Source organism: Lutra lutra, chromosome 1 (genome assembly GCF_902655055.1).
Source record: "Lutra lutra chromosome 1, mLutLut1.2, whole genome shotgun sequence".
Lineage (NCBI taxonomy): Eukaryota > Metazoa > Chordata > Mammalia > Carnivora > Mustelidae > Lutra > Lutra lutra.
Window position 1 is genome coordinate 212,585,362 of NC_062278.1, and position 15,465 is coordinate 212,600,826.

Here is a 15,465-nt window from a genome sequence, read left to right on the forward strand (position 1 = left end):
TCGTAGATGGCTTTTATGATTTTGAGGTATGTTACCTCTATCCTATGCTTTTTCTGCATCAATTGAGAGGATCATATAATTCCTGTCCTTCCTTTTATTTATCTTCTTTCCAATTCCTTTCTTTTCTTTTCCTTTTTTAATGTGGTATTGCACTGAATAATTTGCAGATGTTGAACCACCCTTGCAGTCCAGGAATAAATCCCCATTGGTCTTGGTGAATAGTCTTTTTACTGTATTGTTGGATCCTATTGACTAGAATCTTGGTGAGAATTTTTGCCTCCATGTTCACCACCTTCCCAGACCACCCTGGGGATGGTAGAATGTCCCCATGTTCCAGTTCTCTGTAGGGTCCTAAGGTGGGGAGCAGTCTCCCAGCATCCCTTCATCACAGTTTATGGCAAACCCAGCTGAGAGCCCCCTCATATGCTCGCTGACAATAACCAGTTTTCTTGCTCCAATGCTTGTGAACTCTAACATCTCAGGCATCCCCACTAATTCTGTGACTCCAGGAATCCTGAGACCATGCTATCCCACATAGAATTCTGCCCATTTCTACCTGAGCACCTTTCAGACAGGGATGTCTCTCACTGGAGCAGATTTCTAAGGCTTCTGATTTGGGCCCCTGGGGCTATATCACTTTCTGGAAGCTGGCATAGAGAGATTCCCTCCTCCCACCCTTTATCTTCTGATATCTCCCCTCAGATTCACATCTCTGAACCTCCTACCTTTCAAAAAGTGGTGACCCTTCTACTTGTAGAGTTCCAGTATTATTTTCTTACATCCAAGGTGAATTCATGGGTGTTCAGAATGATTTGATAGTTATCTAGCTAAATTCAAGGGACAAGATGAAATGAGGTCTCCTACTCTTCTGCCATCTTGCCTCCTCAAGCTTGAGTTTTGATTTTTTTTTAAAACAATAAATGAACAAATGAAAAGCAGAATGGTGAAGAGGAGTGGCCTCAGTTAAAGACTGAATGAGTCATGGGAATAAAAGGCACAGCCTAGGGAATATAGTCAGTAATATTGTCATAGCATTGTGTGGTGACAGATGGAAGCTTTACATGCGCTGAACACAGTGCAACATTTAAACTTTTTGTGTCACTGTGTTGTGCACTCAAAAGTAATATAACATAGTGTGTCAACACTCAAGTTTTAAAAATTAATTTAAAAATACAATTCTTTTCTCAAAGCCTTCACACTGTTCCATATGTTTGGCACAAACTTCCCTGGATTATCTTGTGTCTCTTGCTGTTTCTCCCTTGGAGAATGTGTGTGGAAATGTGTGTATGTCTACCTGAGCAACCACTAAGAAAACAACACATCAATGCACTCTTTCCTTCACACCAGCATATTCTTTTTTTCTTTAATTTTATTTTTTATAAACATATAATATATTTTTATCCCCAGGGGTACAGGTCTGTGAATCACCATGTTAACACACTTCACAGCACTCACCATAGCACATACCCTCCCCAATGTCCATAAACCCACCCCCCTCTCCCAACCCCCTTCCTCCCATCAACCCTCAGTTTGTTTTGTGAGATTAAGAGTCACTTATGGTTTGTCTCCCTCCCAATCCCATCTTGTTTCATTTACTCTTCTCCTACCCCCTTAACCCCCCATGTTGCATCTCCTCTCCCTCATATCAGGGAGATCATATGATAGTTGTCTTTCTCCAATTGACTTATTTCGCTAAGCATGATGCCTTCTAGCTCCATCCACATCATCGCAAATGGCAAGATTTCATTTCTTTTGATGGCTGCATAGTATTCCATTGTGTATATATACCACATCTTCTTTATCCATTCGTCTGTAGATGGACATCTAGGTTCTTTCCATAGTTTGGCTATTGTAGACATTGCTGCTATAAACATTCGGGTGCACGTGCCCCTTTGGATCACTACGTTTGTATCTTTAGGGTAAATGCCCAGCAGTGCAATTGCTGGGTCATAGGGTAGTTCTATTTTCAACATTTTGAGGAACCTCCATGCTGTTTTCCAGAGTGGTAGCACCAGCTTCCATTCCCACCAACAGTGTAGGAGGGTTCCCCTTTCTCCGCATCCACACCAGCATCTGTCGTTTCCTGACTTGTTAATTTTAGCCATTCTGACTGGTGTGAGGTGATATCTCATGGTGGTTTTGATTTGTATTTCCCTGATGCCGAGTGATATGGAGCACTTTTTCATGTGTCTGTTGGCCATCTGGATGTCTTCTTTGCAGAAATGTCTGTTCATGTCCTCTGCCCATTTCTTGATTGGATTATTTGTTCTTTGGGTGTTGAGTTTGCTAAGTTCTTTATAGGTTTTGGACACTAGCCCTTTATCTGATATGTCATTTGCAAATATCTTCTCCCATTCTGTCAGTTGTCTTTTGGTTTTATTCACTGTTTCCTTTGCTGTGCAAAAGCTTTTGATCTTGATAAAATCCCAATAGTTCATTTTTGCCCTTGCTTCCCTTGCCTTTGGTGATGTTCCTAGGAAGATGTTGCTGCGGCTGAGGTCGAAGAGGTTGCTGCCTGTGTTCTCCTCAAGGATTTTGATGGATTTCTTTCTCACATTGAGGTCCTTCATACATTTTGAGTCTATTTTCGTGTGTGGTGTAAGGAGATGATTCAATTTCATTTTTCTGCATGTGGCTGTCCAATTTTCCCAACACCATTTATTGAAGAGGCTGTCTATTTTCCATTGGACATTCTTTCCTGCTTTGTCGAAGATGAGTTGACCATAGAGTTGAGGGTCTATTTCTGGGCTCTCTATTCTGTTCCATTGATCTATGTGTCTGTTTTTGTGCCAGTACCATGCTGTCTTGATGATGACAGCTTTGTAATAGAGCTTGAAGTCCGGGATTGTGATGCCACCAACTTTGGCTTTCTTCTTCAATATTCCTTTGGCTATTCGAGGTCTTTTCTGGTTCCACATAAATTTTAGGATTATTTGTTCCATTTCTTTGAAAAAAAAAATGGATGGTACTTTGATAGGAATTGCATTAAATGTGTAGATTGCTTTAGGTAGCATAGACATTTTCACAATATTTATTCTTCCAATCCAGGAGCATGGAACATTTTTCCATTTCTTTGTGTCTTCCTCAATTTCTTTCATGAGTACTTTATAGTTTTCTGTGTATAGATTCTTAGTCTCTTTGGTTAGGTTTATTCCTAGGTATCTTATAGTTTTTGGTGCAATTGTAAATGGGATGGACTCCTTAATTTCTCTTTCTTCTGTCTTGTTGCTGGTGTAGAAAAGTGCAACTGATTTCTGTGCATTGATTTTATATCCTGACACTTTACTGAATTCCTGTACAAGTTCTAGCAGTTTTGGAGTGGAGTCTTTTGGGTTTTCCACATATAGTATCATATCATCTGTGAAGAGTGATAGTTTGACTTCTTCTTTGCCGATTTGGATGCCTTTAATTTCCTTTTGTTGTCTGATTGCTGAGCCTAGGACTTCTAGTACTATGTTGAATAGCAGTGGTAATAATGGACATCCCTGCCATGTTCCTGACCTTAGCAAAAAAGCTTTCAGTTTTTCTCCATTGAGAATGATATTTGTGGTGGGTTTTTCATAGATGGCTTTGATAATATTGAGGTATGTGCCCTCTATCCCTACACTTTTAAGAGTTTTGATGAGGAGCACATTAAAAGTATTATTCACCACGACCAAGTGGGATTTATTCCAGGACTGCAAGGTTGGTTCAACATCCGCAAATCAATCAATGTGATACAACACATTAATAGAAGAAAGAACAAGAACCATATAACACTCTCAATAGATGCTGCAAAAGCATTTGACAAAGTAGAGCATCCCTTCCTGATCACACCAGCATATTCTTCATAGCACATATCACCTTCTGATATTCTATCTGATCTTCTATTTGCTTACCTTCTCCATCCTTGAACTGTGCAGACTTTTTTTTTTTTTAATCCTGTACTCTTTGCCTGGAGGTTAGACAGTACTCAATTTATTCCTCAAACATGTGACAGAATTTCTTTTTTTTAATTAATTAATTAATTAATTTTCAGCATAACAGTATTCATTGTTTTTGCACCACCCCAGTGTTCCATGCAAGCCGTGCCCTCTCTAATAGACACCACCTGTTTCCCCCAACCTCCCACCCCTTGCCACTCCAAACCCCTCAGATTGTTTTTCAGAGTCCATATCTCTCATGGTTCACCTCCCCTTCCAATTTCCGCCAACTCCCTTCTCCTCTCTAACTCCCCTTGTCCTCCATGTATTTGTTATGCTCCACAAATAAGTGAAACCATATGATAATTGACTCTCTCTGCTTGACTTATTTCACTAGCATAATCTCTTCCAGTCCTGTCCATGTTGCTACAAAAGTTGGGCACTCATCCTTTCTGATGGAGGCATAATACTCCATAGTGTATATGGACCACATCTTCCTTATCCATTCATCCGTTGAAGGGCATCTTGGTTCTTTCCACAGTTTGACGACCGTGACCATTGCTGCTATAAACACTGGGATACAGTATTTTGAATGAATCAATAAGATCGATAAACAATTGGCCACACTAATACAAAAGAAAAAAGACAGATTGCATGGAGCACTGGTTGTGGTACAAAAACAATGAATACTGTTATGCTGAAAATAAAAAAAAAATGATAAAAAAAGAAAAGAGAGAAATCCCAAATAAATAAAATTATGAATGAAAAAGGAGAGATCACAACTAACACCAAGGAAGTAGTAACAATCATCAGAAGTTATTATCAACAGTTATATGCCAATAAGCTAAGCAACCTAGATGAAATGGATGCATTCCTGGAAAACTATAAACTCCCAAAATTGAACCAGGAAGAAATTGATAACCTGAATAGACCGATATCTAGTAACGAGATTGAAGCAGTGATCAAAAATCTGCCAAAAAACAAGAGCCCAGGACCTGATGGATTCCCTGGGGAATTCTACCAAACTTTCAAAGAAGAAATAACGCCTATTCTCCTGGAGCTGTTTCAAAAAATTGAAGCAGAAGGAAAAGGCTTCCAGACTCTTTCTATGAAGCCAGCATTACTCTGATCCCCAAACCAGACAAGTACCCTACCAAAAGGAGAATTTCAGACCAATATCCCTGATGAATATGAATGCTAACATTCTCAACAAGATCCTAGCAAACAGGATCCAACAGCACATTCAAAAGATTATCCACCATGACCAGGTGGGATTCATTCCTGGGCTACAAGGATGGTTCAACATTTGTAAATCAATCAATGTGATAGAACAAATTAATATGAGAAGAGAGAAGAACCACATGGTCCTCTCAATTGATGCAGAAAAAGCATTTGACAAGATCCAGCATCCGTTCCTGATTAAAATGCTTCAAAATATATGGATAGAGGGAACATTCCTGAACTTCATCAAATCTATCTAGGAAAGACCCACAGCAAATATCATCCAAAAAAAAAAAAAAAAAAAGGAGAAATAAAAAAGAAAAAAAAAGAGAGAGAGAGAGAGAGAGACAGGAAAGAAAGGGAAGATAAAAGAGAAGGTTCAGCCCAAATGGGCCCCAAGGTAAGATTTAGGAAGTATACAAACAAAAACAGACAAACAAAAAGACTGATAAATGTATATGACAAGAGAAAAAAAATTACATACACACACACACACACACACACACATATATATATATATATATATATATATATATATATATATATATAAAGGAAGAACCTCATCAAAAAGAACCCCAAGTTTAAGATTTATATACTATCAGGACAAACATAGAAACACAGAAACACTGGTGGAAGAAAAAGATGGGAGAGTGGTTATAAATTCTCAGTGTGGGCGAGAAAGTTTGTTTTGATTCTTCTGGTTGTATCTTGATATCTTTGTTAAAGGACTCAACTTTCCTAAGATAAAGGGGAATTAAAAATTGGTTTACCTATAGGGGTAGCATTGATTGGGGAAAGGGGATTACTTTGAAATTTAACTCTATATGAATATTAGAAAATAAAAGTAAAAAAGGAATAAACTAGACTAAACTAAACTAAAATTTAGAAAAAAAAGAAATTTAAAAAATAGAAATGCAAAAGAAAAACACAGGTATATGTATCAAAAATTTCATGTTAGAAGATTATTATGGAATTTGTACTGGACAGCTCACTGTGATGGTAAATAGCTATATAAAAAAATGAGCCAGAATATTGGGAACAAATTAAAAATAAAAGTTGTCCTATGAAGTAGTGGTGGTTGTTCTCTTGTTGTCTTTTTTTTTTTTTTTTTCTTTCCTGGTTGGTTTTCTGGGGGAGGGGCCTGCCACGTGGGTTTTCAGTCAATGATGTTCTCTGAGTTAAGTCCTCCTGCCCCCTCTAGGGGGTGGGCTCTGAGGAAACTGGTTTTTTCAGGCTTTTGTTCTCTGGAGGTTTTTATGTTTGTTCACTTTTTTTTTCCTCTCTCTCTCCTTGACCGCTTTTGATGGTTTTTGTAGGTTTAGAGGAAAGCAAAGCCCAAAGAAATTCCCCTTTGGCTGCTGGCAGAGCAGGTTCAGAGTCGTGGTCACTGGGGATGCAGGATTTTTTGCTTGTACCCAAATCCAAGGCAGTGGAGGCTGTCTGGGCAGCTCCAGACTGCCAGAGAGGTTCCAAGCCCCGATAGCACACTGAGATTTTCCCACTGGCCTGGGCTGGGAGTGCCTGGTCTTTCTGGGTCTGAGAGCACCTGGCTGGTGCATGTGCGCACCTCTCTCAGGGGAGGGCGAGGGGCGTGACTTGGACTCTGATAGCAAGGCACGGCACTCACGTGGGGACTGCAAAGAGGCTGTGCTTCTGCCCCCTGGTGAGGCTCCCAGCCCCTCACGGGAGCCGGACCCCACGTGCTCTCAGGTGAGCTGGTGGCTCAGGGATCAAGACCTGGATTCTACGCAGCACTCTCTCTGGCTCTGTGCCAGGGGTGGCTGTCCTGGGTCTGGGGACTTAAGCCCCTGTCCCTAGCCACCCTGATTCCCACAATTTCCACCCCCCCCATGATCCTTTGCTCTTTTTCAGTGCTTCCTACCAGACTCCAAGTTAATGCTGGTCCCCACACATAGGGCACTCTCTTATTGGGATATTACTTTCCAATGGGTCTCCTCTGGTGGCTCCCTCCCCCTTTTGTTTATCTTCCAGTATCAGTCCGACATTCCCACTCTGCTTTACCTGCCCACTGGCATCTTCTGCTCCTGTAGAGATCCAGACGTGTATAATTCTGATCTCAGGCTGATTTCGTGGGTGATCGGATTTCTTTGGAAGGTAATCAGCTCACTTTAGGGTACAGGTTGAAAGGGCACCTCCTCCTACTTCCCCACCATCTTGTCTCCTCAATGTGGATTCGATTTGAATCTCCCTGATGGCTAATTATGATTAACATTTTTTTCATGTGTCTGTTAGCCATTTGTATGTCTTCAATTCCAGTCTTTTTTGCTGCTTTCCTGGGCTCCTGGGTCTCCCCCCACCTTTAGAACCATCAGGGCAGCATTTTCAAAGTCTCTCTGAGACCAACTCTTCTGTCTCCCTCATCAACATTTGGCGGACTACTATGATTACCTTAGTTTCACCTGCACAATCATAGCTAATCTTTTTATCTTTTCATCCTTTAAAATTCATTTTTAATTTCTTCTTTAATTTTTTAAATTGCAGTATAATTAATATACAGTGTTTTATTAGTTTCAGGGTTACAGCATAATCACTCAACACTTCCATACACTACCTGATGCTCACCACAACTGCCCTCCTTAATCCACATCACCTTTTTCTCCCAGCCTACCCTGCAAGCCCCATCACCTCTTCTAATATTGGTTTTTTCTTTATTGTTAAGACTCTGTTTCTCTCTTTCTGGGTTTTTCAGTTGTTAAACATCTGCCTTCAGCTCAAGTTATGATCCCAGGGTCCTAGGATCGAGTCCCCATCAAGCTCCCTGCACAGTAGAGAGTCTGCTTCTCCCTCTGACCCTCCCCCATCCTATGTTCTTTCTCTCACTCTCTCTCAAAATAAAATAAATAAAATCTTAAAACATAGATTGTTTCTTTTTGTCTCTCTATCTTTTTTTTCACTTTGGTCCTTTGTTTTATTTCTTAAATTCCATACATAAGTGAGATCATATGTTATTTGTCTTTCTCTGACTAACTTATTTTGCTTAGCATAATACACTCTAGCTCCAACTACATAACTGCTAATGGCAAAATTTCATTCTTTGTCATGCCTGAATAACATTCCATTTTATTTATATATTAAATAAATATATATTTTATATATCATACATTATAAATGTATGATTTGTATTTATATATAAATAACTTCATATATAAATAAACATGTATGTATTTATTATATATATGTATATATATAAATATAAATAGAATATTATTCAGGCATGACAAAGAATGAAATCTTACTATATGTATTTGCCATTATGTGTATGTATGTATGTACACATATATACATATATATATATGCCATTTTACATATGGATAAGTGTATAAAGAAGATATGATATATATATACATGTATGATTATGTGTGTGTATATATATTACATACATTGGTTGTTTCCATCTGTAGAATATTAGAAATATGCTGCAAATAAATGTACGGGTGCATGTGTCTTTTCCAATCAATGTTTTTTGTTTTCCTTGGGCAAACATGCAGAAGAGCAAATATAGGATCACATGTTAATTTTTTAAAATTAATACTGTATTCCACAGTGGCTTCATCAACATGCATGTTCACCAACAGTACACAATGTTCCCAATTTCTCCAACCCTAGCTGGATTCTTTTTCTGGATGTAAATTCATTAGCAACTCTAACACATGATGACACTTTGCTAATCAAACAGTGGTCCACAGACCAGGATCTTTAACATCAACATCACCTGGGAGCTTGCTAAAAATGCAGAATCTGGGCTACACCAGACTATGATCAGATTTTGCATTTGTAGTGGGATCTTTGTGGATTCATGGACACCTTGTAGACAATTTGAAGTTGAAGAAGTGCTGGTGTAGAAAAGGTTTTCTTACTTGTTCCCTTTGACACTTGAGGCAGTGTTATTCTATTTTTGGAGGCTCCTTTTTTGTATATATAGGTGTTCAGAGCATCAGACATTAGTAGACATCCTCAGGGGAAAATTCATTTCTGGTTGAGAATGACTGTCCCAGAGCTTGAGAACTAGAAGCATCCAGAGAGAATCATGCTCATGGCCCACTACATAGTCAAACATTAACTCAGGGCAGATCACTAGACATCACCAAGCATCATTCCTGCATGAAGAATGGAGTTAAGAAATATACTTCCTCAGGGATAATGTGCTTACAAAAATAAAATCAAACAATCTGTATAAGTTGCTTAGTATAGGTTATATCTCACACAAAGACATAGGTATGTCACTTAGAATTAACAAACATTTTATAACAAGGGTCAAGTGATAGCTTCTAACTTGAGATGAAGTAATAAATTCCTAATTGTGATGACAAATGTGTTGGAATCCAATATGTGTAATAGCCAAGGTTTAGTATCAGAAGAAGCCACTTCTCCACCTTATTGAAGAGAAGAAAAGTTCCTATTTGGAGATAGCAGGGCTGGGTTCCCACCAAATGTCAATGCTTTGAAGATAAAGAGACTTAATCCAGGAAGGTTTCTGGGTTATAGACTTGGAGAAAAATATGCCTCAGAATTGGTATAAGTTGGTATAAGGTGCTAGGATATTCACACATCAGGAAGGGGGAATGTTCAGGGAAATGGAGTAAAAAACAAACAAAAAAATGAAAACCAAACAAAAACAAAAAAAATGGATTTGTTAGTTCTAAACGGGTCTCTTGGGAACAGAGATTCATTAGAAAAATTTCCTTTGTGTGAAGACAGGAGCCGATATATGTCCTATATTTGTGTTATAGTGTGTGCATTATATTTTCAAAACGGCTTTTCAAATAACTAGCTCAAAAATTAAAAAAAAATTAGTTCTCCACTTGGGAAGCATGCTTAAGTAATAAGAGGGAAGTGTGCCTAATACCAGATACAGGAAGCTGTAAACACCTCCTTGTCTCCAGTCCATCAGCTTGTTCAACTTTGGATAGAAAGGGCCATGATTCTTGCCTGTTTATTCTGAGTTCTGATTCTACCTGGTGCCCGATGCTTCATTCCTACCTGCTTTCTCAGATGAGGACAGAGCTTTAGTCCCTATCATCTGTCAGCCAGGTCGGAATTCAGACTTCCACAAGGACACCTTCCTGTCAGACACCCCAGCCAGGTGAGTCCAACATCCAAGTGGTCTGTAGATGACAGGGTCAGAGAATGGAAGACAGGAACATTGACCCATCATCACCTGAGAGCCAATTCAACTTGGCCCAGAATAAGTGAACATTGTGTTTCTTTGTTTGCTTGATTAAATAATTAATGTATTTATTCAGTGCTAATATCAATTTCACGGAGTGACTGCTACTCACAATTTTGAAGGTCTTTCATATTCTTTATCATTAAATTGCTATTACAGTAATGCTGGAAAAATAGTTTGAGATTGTTACACTCAGTTTGTGGTTCTAATTGGGTGTGATTTTTTTTTTCCTCTGGGAGTCACTGTCTGGAGACAGCTTTGCCTGTCACACTGGGGAAGAGTGTGTGCAGGACAGGAGTGTCTAAACACCCTACATTGCATAGGACACAACTCACTCAGGGCAGGCTCTGGCCAGAATGTCCATGGTGCAGAGACAGAGAAAACCCAAGTCAAACAATGTCAGTATTTGCTCTTCTCCTACCCCCTTAACCCCCCACGTTGCATCTCCACTTCCTCATATCAGGGAGATCATATGATAGTTGTCTTTCTCCGATTGACTTATTTCGCTAAGCATGATACCCTCTAGTTCCATCCACGTCGTCGCAAATGGCAAGAGTTCATTACTTTTGATGGCTGCATAGTATTCCATTGTGTATATATGCCACATCTTCTTTATCCACTCGTCTGTTGATGGACATCTAGGTTCTTTCCATAGTTTGGGTATTGTAGATGTTGCTGCTTAAACATTCGGGTGCATGTGCCCCTTCGGATCACTACGTTTGTATCTGGGATTGGGAGGGAGACAAACCATAAGTGACTCTTACTCTCACAGAACAAACTGAGGGCTGCTGGGGGGAGGGGGGTTGGGAGAAGGGGGGTGGGGTTATGGACATCGAGGAGTGTATGTGCTATGGTGAGTGCTGTGAAGTATGTAAACCTGGCGATTCACAGACCTGTACCCCTGGGGATAAAAATATATGTTTATAAAAAATAAAAAAAATTTAAAAAAATAAAAAAAAAACAATGTCAGTATTTGGAACATAGCTGTCTTCATGTTCTGTCCTCACCCCTTATAACACTTACTTTTGACAGCAAATTGGCCACTAGTTTAAAAGTTCCAACCACAATGTAACAGCTCTGTAATTTCTTCCTCAGGCTGCTGGGTGAAATTGACATTTCTTTTTTTTTTTTAATATTTTTATTTTTTTCAGCATAACAGTATTCATTATTTTTGCACCACACCCAGTGCTCCATGCAATCCGTGCCCTCTACAATACCCACCACCTGGTGCCCCCAACCTCCCACCCCCCACCCCTTCAAAATTCTCAGATCGTTTTTCAGAGTCCATAGTCTCTCATGGTTCATCTCCCCTTCCAATTTCCCTCAACTCCCTTCTCCTCTCCATCTCCCCTTGTCCTCCATGCTATTTGTTATGCTCCACAAATAAGTGAAACCATATGATAATTGACTCTCTCTGCTTGACTTATTTCACTCAGCATAATCTCTTCCAGTCCCGTCCATGTTGCTACAAAACTTGGGGATTCATCCTTTCTTTCTTTTTTTTTTTTTTACAGCTTTATAAACATGTATTTTTATCCCCAGGGGTACAGGTCTGCGAATCGCCAGGTTTACACACTTCACAACACTCACCATAGCACATACCCTCCCCGATATCCATAAAAATTGACATTTCTTGTTGTCTTCTTAAACTATCTCTCAGTTTTTGCACCCTGTATATTTGAAGACCATTCTGATTGGCTTTTATTATTCTATGACCATATGTTCCCTACCTCCCTCGGTTTTTGTTTTGTTTTGCTTTGTTTTGTTTTGTTTTCTGTTCTCAGCATTTAAAAAAATATTTTATTTATTTATTTTGACAGGCAGAGATCACAAGTAGGCAGAGAGACAGGCAGATAGAGAGGGGGAAGCAGGCTTCCTGCTGAGCAGAGACCCCCAATGCGGGGCTCGATCCCAGGACCCTGAGATCATGACGTGAGCCAAAAGCAGAGGATTTAACCCACTGAGCCACCCAGGCACCCCTGTTCTCAGCATTTTAAGTTATTACCTTAAACCATTGTTTCTCAATTAACTTTCAGAACATCACTTTTTGACCATAAAATTTAAAATTTAATAAAAAAATATTTCTTCTTATTTCTGATTTTCTTACTTTATTAACACAATTTTGGCTACCTATAAATTTTATATGTAGTTTTCCTGATGTTTATCTATATTGTACTGGTTTCTTTTACACTGAGGTCATAATCCCTCTGGTTTTTGTAGGAGGCTGATGGAGGGCCCTATTTCATATTTTTCCAGTTGAATGTCCATTTATGCTGGCTTTTATTTAGCAGTTTAACTCATTCCAACTAAATTGAGAGACAACTTTCCTGAATGGTAAATGTCCATATACTTTGAGATCTAATTCCTGATTCATTCAACAAATAATAACTGAGCATCTGTCATGGACCAGAACATTCAAGGAACATTCTATGCTACCGTTTTTATTTCTAGCTCTTCAACAATTAACTTATAATCTAGGTGATCATGAAATTATTATTTTATTTTTTTAAGATTTTATTTATTTATTTGACAGATAGAGATCACAAGTAGGCAGAGAGGCAGGCAGAGAGAGAGAGAGAGGAGGAAGCAGGCTCCCTTCCAAGCAGAGACCCTGATGCGGGGCTCCATCCCAGTTCTCTGGGATCATGACCCAAGCCAAAGGCAAAGGCTTTAACCCACTGAACCACCCAGGTACCCCAAATTATTGCTACTTTATATCCTGTTTCTGTTAGTATTTGATTTTCCATGAAATTTTTCTTTGAAACTGCTCGTGTTTTTAAGATTTTATTTTAATCCCAGTTAGTTAACCTATAGCATAATATTAGCTTCAGGTGAACAATATAGTGATTCAACACTTCCATACATCCCCCAGTACTCATCATGACAAGTGCATTCCCAAATCCCCACCATCTATTTCTCCCATCCCCCCATCCACCTCTTCTCTGGTAAACACCAATGGGCTATAGTTAAGAGTCTGATTCTTGGTTTGCCTCTTTCTTCCTTTTTTTTTTTCTTTTCCATTTAGTCACTTGTTTTTCTTTTCCATATACCCCATACATGAGTAAAATCACATCATATTTTTTTCTTTCTCTGACTTATTTTGCATAAAACTATCTCCATCCATGTTGCACATCTTGCAAATGGTGAGAGTTCCTTCTTTTTTGATGGCTGAGTAATATTCCACATATATCTCACAACTAACCTTTTTTCTTCAGGCCCAGCATGAGTGTTAGAGTTAGGGCCAAGGTTAAGGTTACAGTTAGGTTTAGGTCCAGAGAGAGAGGATGTTTCTGCATTTCAGGGACACCTGCAGAGGGTGGGATTAGGTTAATGTTGGGCATTATGGTTAGATGCTAGGGCTAGAGTATGGGTTAGGGTATGAATCTAGCATCCTGAAGTTTAGACATATCTCCAGAGAGTAACACCTCTGATTTCTTCAGAGGTGAGAGAAGACATCACAACTGTCTACCAAGTAGAGGCAAGGAGGGGATTTGAAGATCTTATTCTCTTTAAATAGATACCAATTATTCCTTCTGTTTTTATCTCTCTTCACACCAATTTTGAAAATAGTGCCAGTTGTTTAATGTTTGTGTTCTTCTGGGGAATAACTAGGCTGCCATACAGATTTTCTTATTGTGTGGGATTTAAGAGACAAAACAATCAAGAACACTGAAAAAGAGAGAGAGAGTGAACAAGCAAACTGGGAAATAGATTCTTAACTCTGGAGAATACACTGCTGGTTACCAGAGGGGAGGAGTGGGATGGATGAAATAGGTGAGAGGTATTAGGAGGGAGCTCATGATGAGCACCAGTGTTGTATGGAAGTGTTGAGTCACTAAATGCAACTCCTGTAACTAATTTTACATTGCATGTTAATTAACAGGAAAAAATGAAAAACTTAAAAAAAGAATTGGTAATATTTCTGAAAATAGGTGTAAAGACAGAGATACATGAATAATGCATGATTATATGGAAATCAGTCATGCTATTTCCCTCTTTCCCAGAAGTCACATTCACCACAAGGAAGCAGGCAATGATACACAGATTTCAGTGTTTCTTCTGGGATTATCAGAGGACCCAGACAGCAGCTTTTCCTCTCCATGTACCTGATCAATGTGTTTGGAAACCTGCTCCTCATCCTGGCTGTAAACACTGACTCCCATCTCCACACCCCCATGTACTTCTTCCTGGCCAACCTGTCCTTTGTAGACGTCTGTTTCACGTCCACCGCCATCCCAAAGATGATTCACAACGTTGAAACTTAGAGCAAAGCAATCACCAATACAGGCTGCATTGCTCCGATGTGCTTTTTCACACTCTTTGCTGTGTTGGATGTCTTTCTCCTGAGCTATATGGCCTATGACCACTTTGAGGCCATCTGTCACCCCCTGCCCTACATGATCATCATGAACCCTAAGCTCTGTGGACTGCTGGTTCTGATGTCCTGGGTCATGTGTATCCTGAATTCTTTGCTCAAAGTTTAATGATGTTGCAGCTTTCCTTCTGTTCACACTTTCATATGCCCCACTTTTTTGTGAACTCAATGAGATGATCCAACTTGCCTGTTCTGACACCTTTCTGAATAATGTGGTGATATATTTTGAAGCTGTCCTGCTGGGTCGTGGTGCTTTTGTTGGGATCCTTTACTGTTACTCTAAGATAATTTCATCCATATGTAGAATATCATCAGCTCAGGACAAGTATAAAGCATTTTCCATTTATGCATCTCACCTTTCTGTTGTCTGTTTATTTTATTGTATGATGCTTGGTGTGTACCTTAGCTTTTCTGCTACCCAGAACTCCCATGCAAGTGCAGTGGCCTCGGCGATGTACACAGTGGCCACACCCATGCTGAACCCCTTCACCTACAGTCTGAGGAACAGAGACATAAAGAAGGGTCTGGAAAGGATCATTGGGATTCCAGTTATGTAAGGGCCATTCATTTGAGGGTTGAGGAAGTGCCCATGATTGCAGGACTTACAGATTTAGAACCAAGAACTACTATTCTTTTTTTTTTTTAAGATTTTTTTTAAAAATTTATTTGACAGAGAGAGATCACAAGTAGGCAGAGAAGCAGGCAGAGAGATAGAGGAGGAAGCAGCCTCCCCACTGAGCATAGAGCCCAATGCGAGACTTGATCCCAGGACCCTGGGA

General features: G+C 39.5%; 1 pseudogene; it reads left to right on the forward strand.

The window, feature by feature from the left end:
* Positions 1-14,346: 14,346 nt before the first annotated feature.
* On the forward strand, positions 14,347-15,243 carry LOC125092327 (olfactory receptor-like protein OLF4; annotated as a pseudogene).
* Positions 15,244-15,465: the final 222 nt, after the last annotated feature.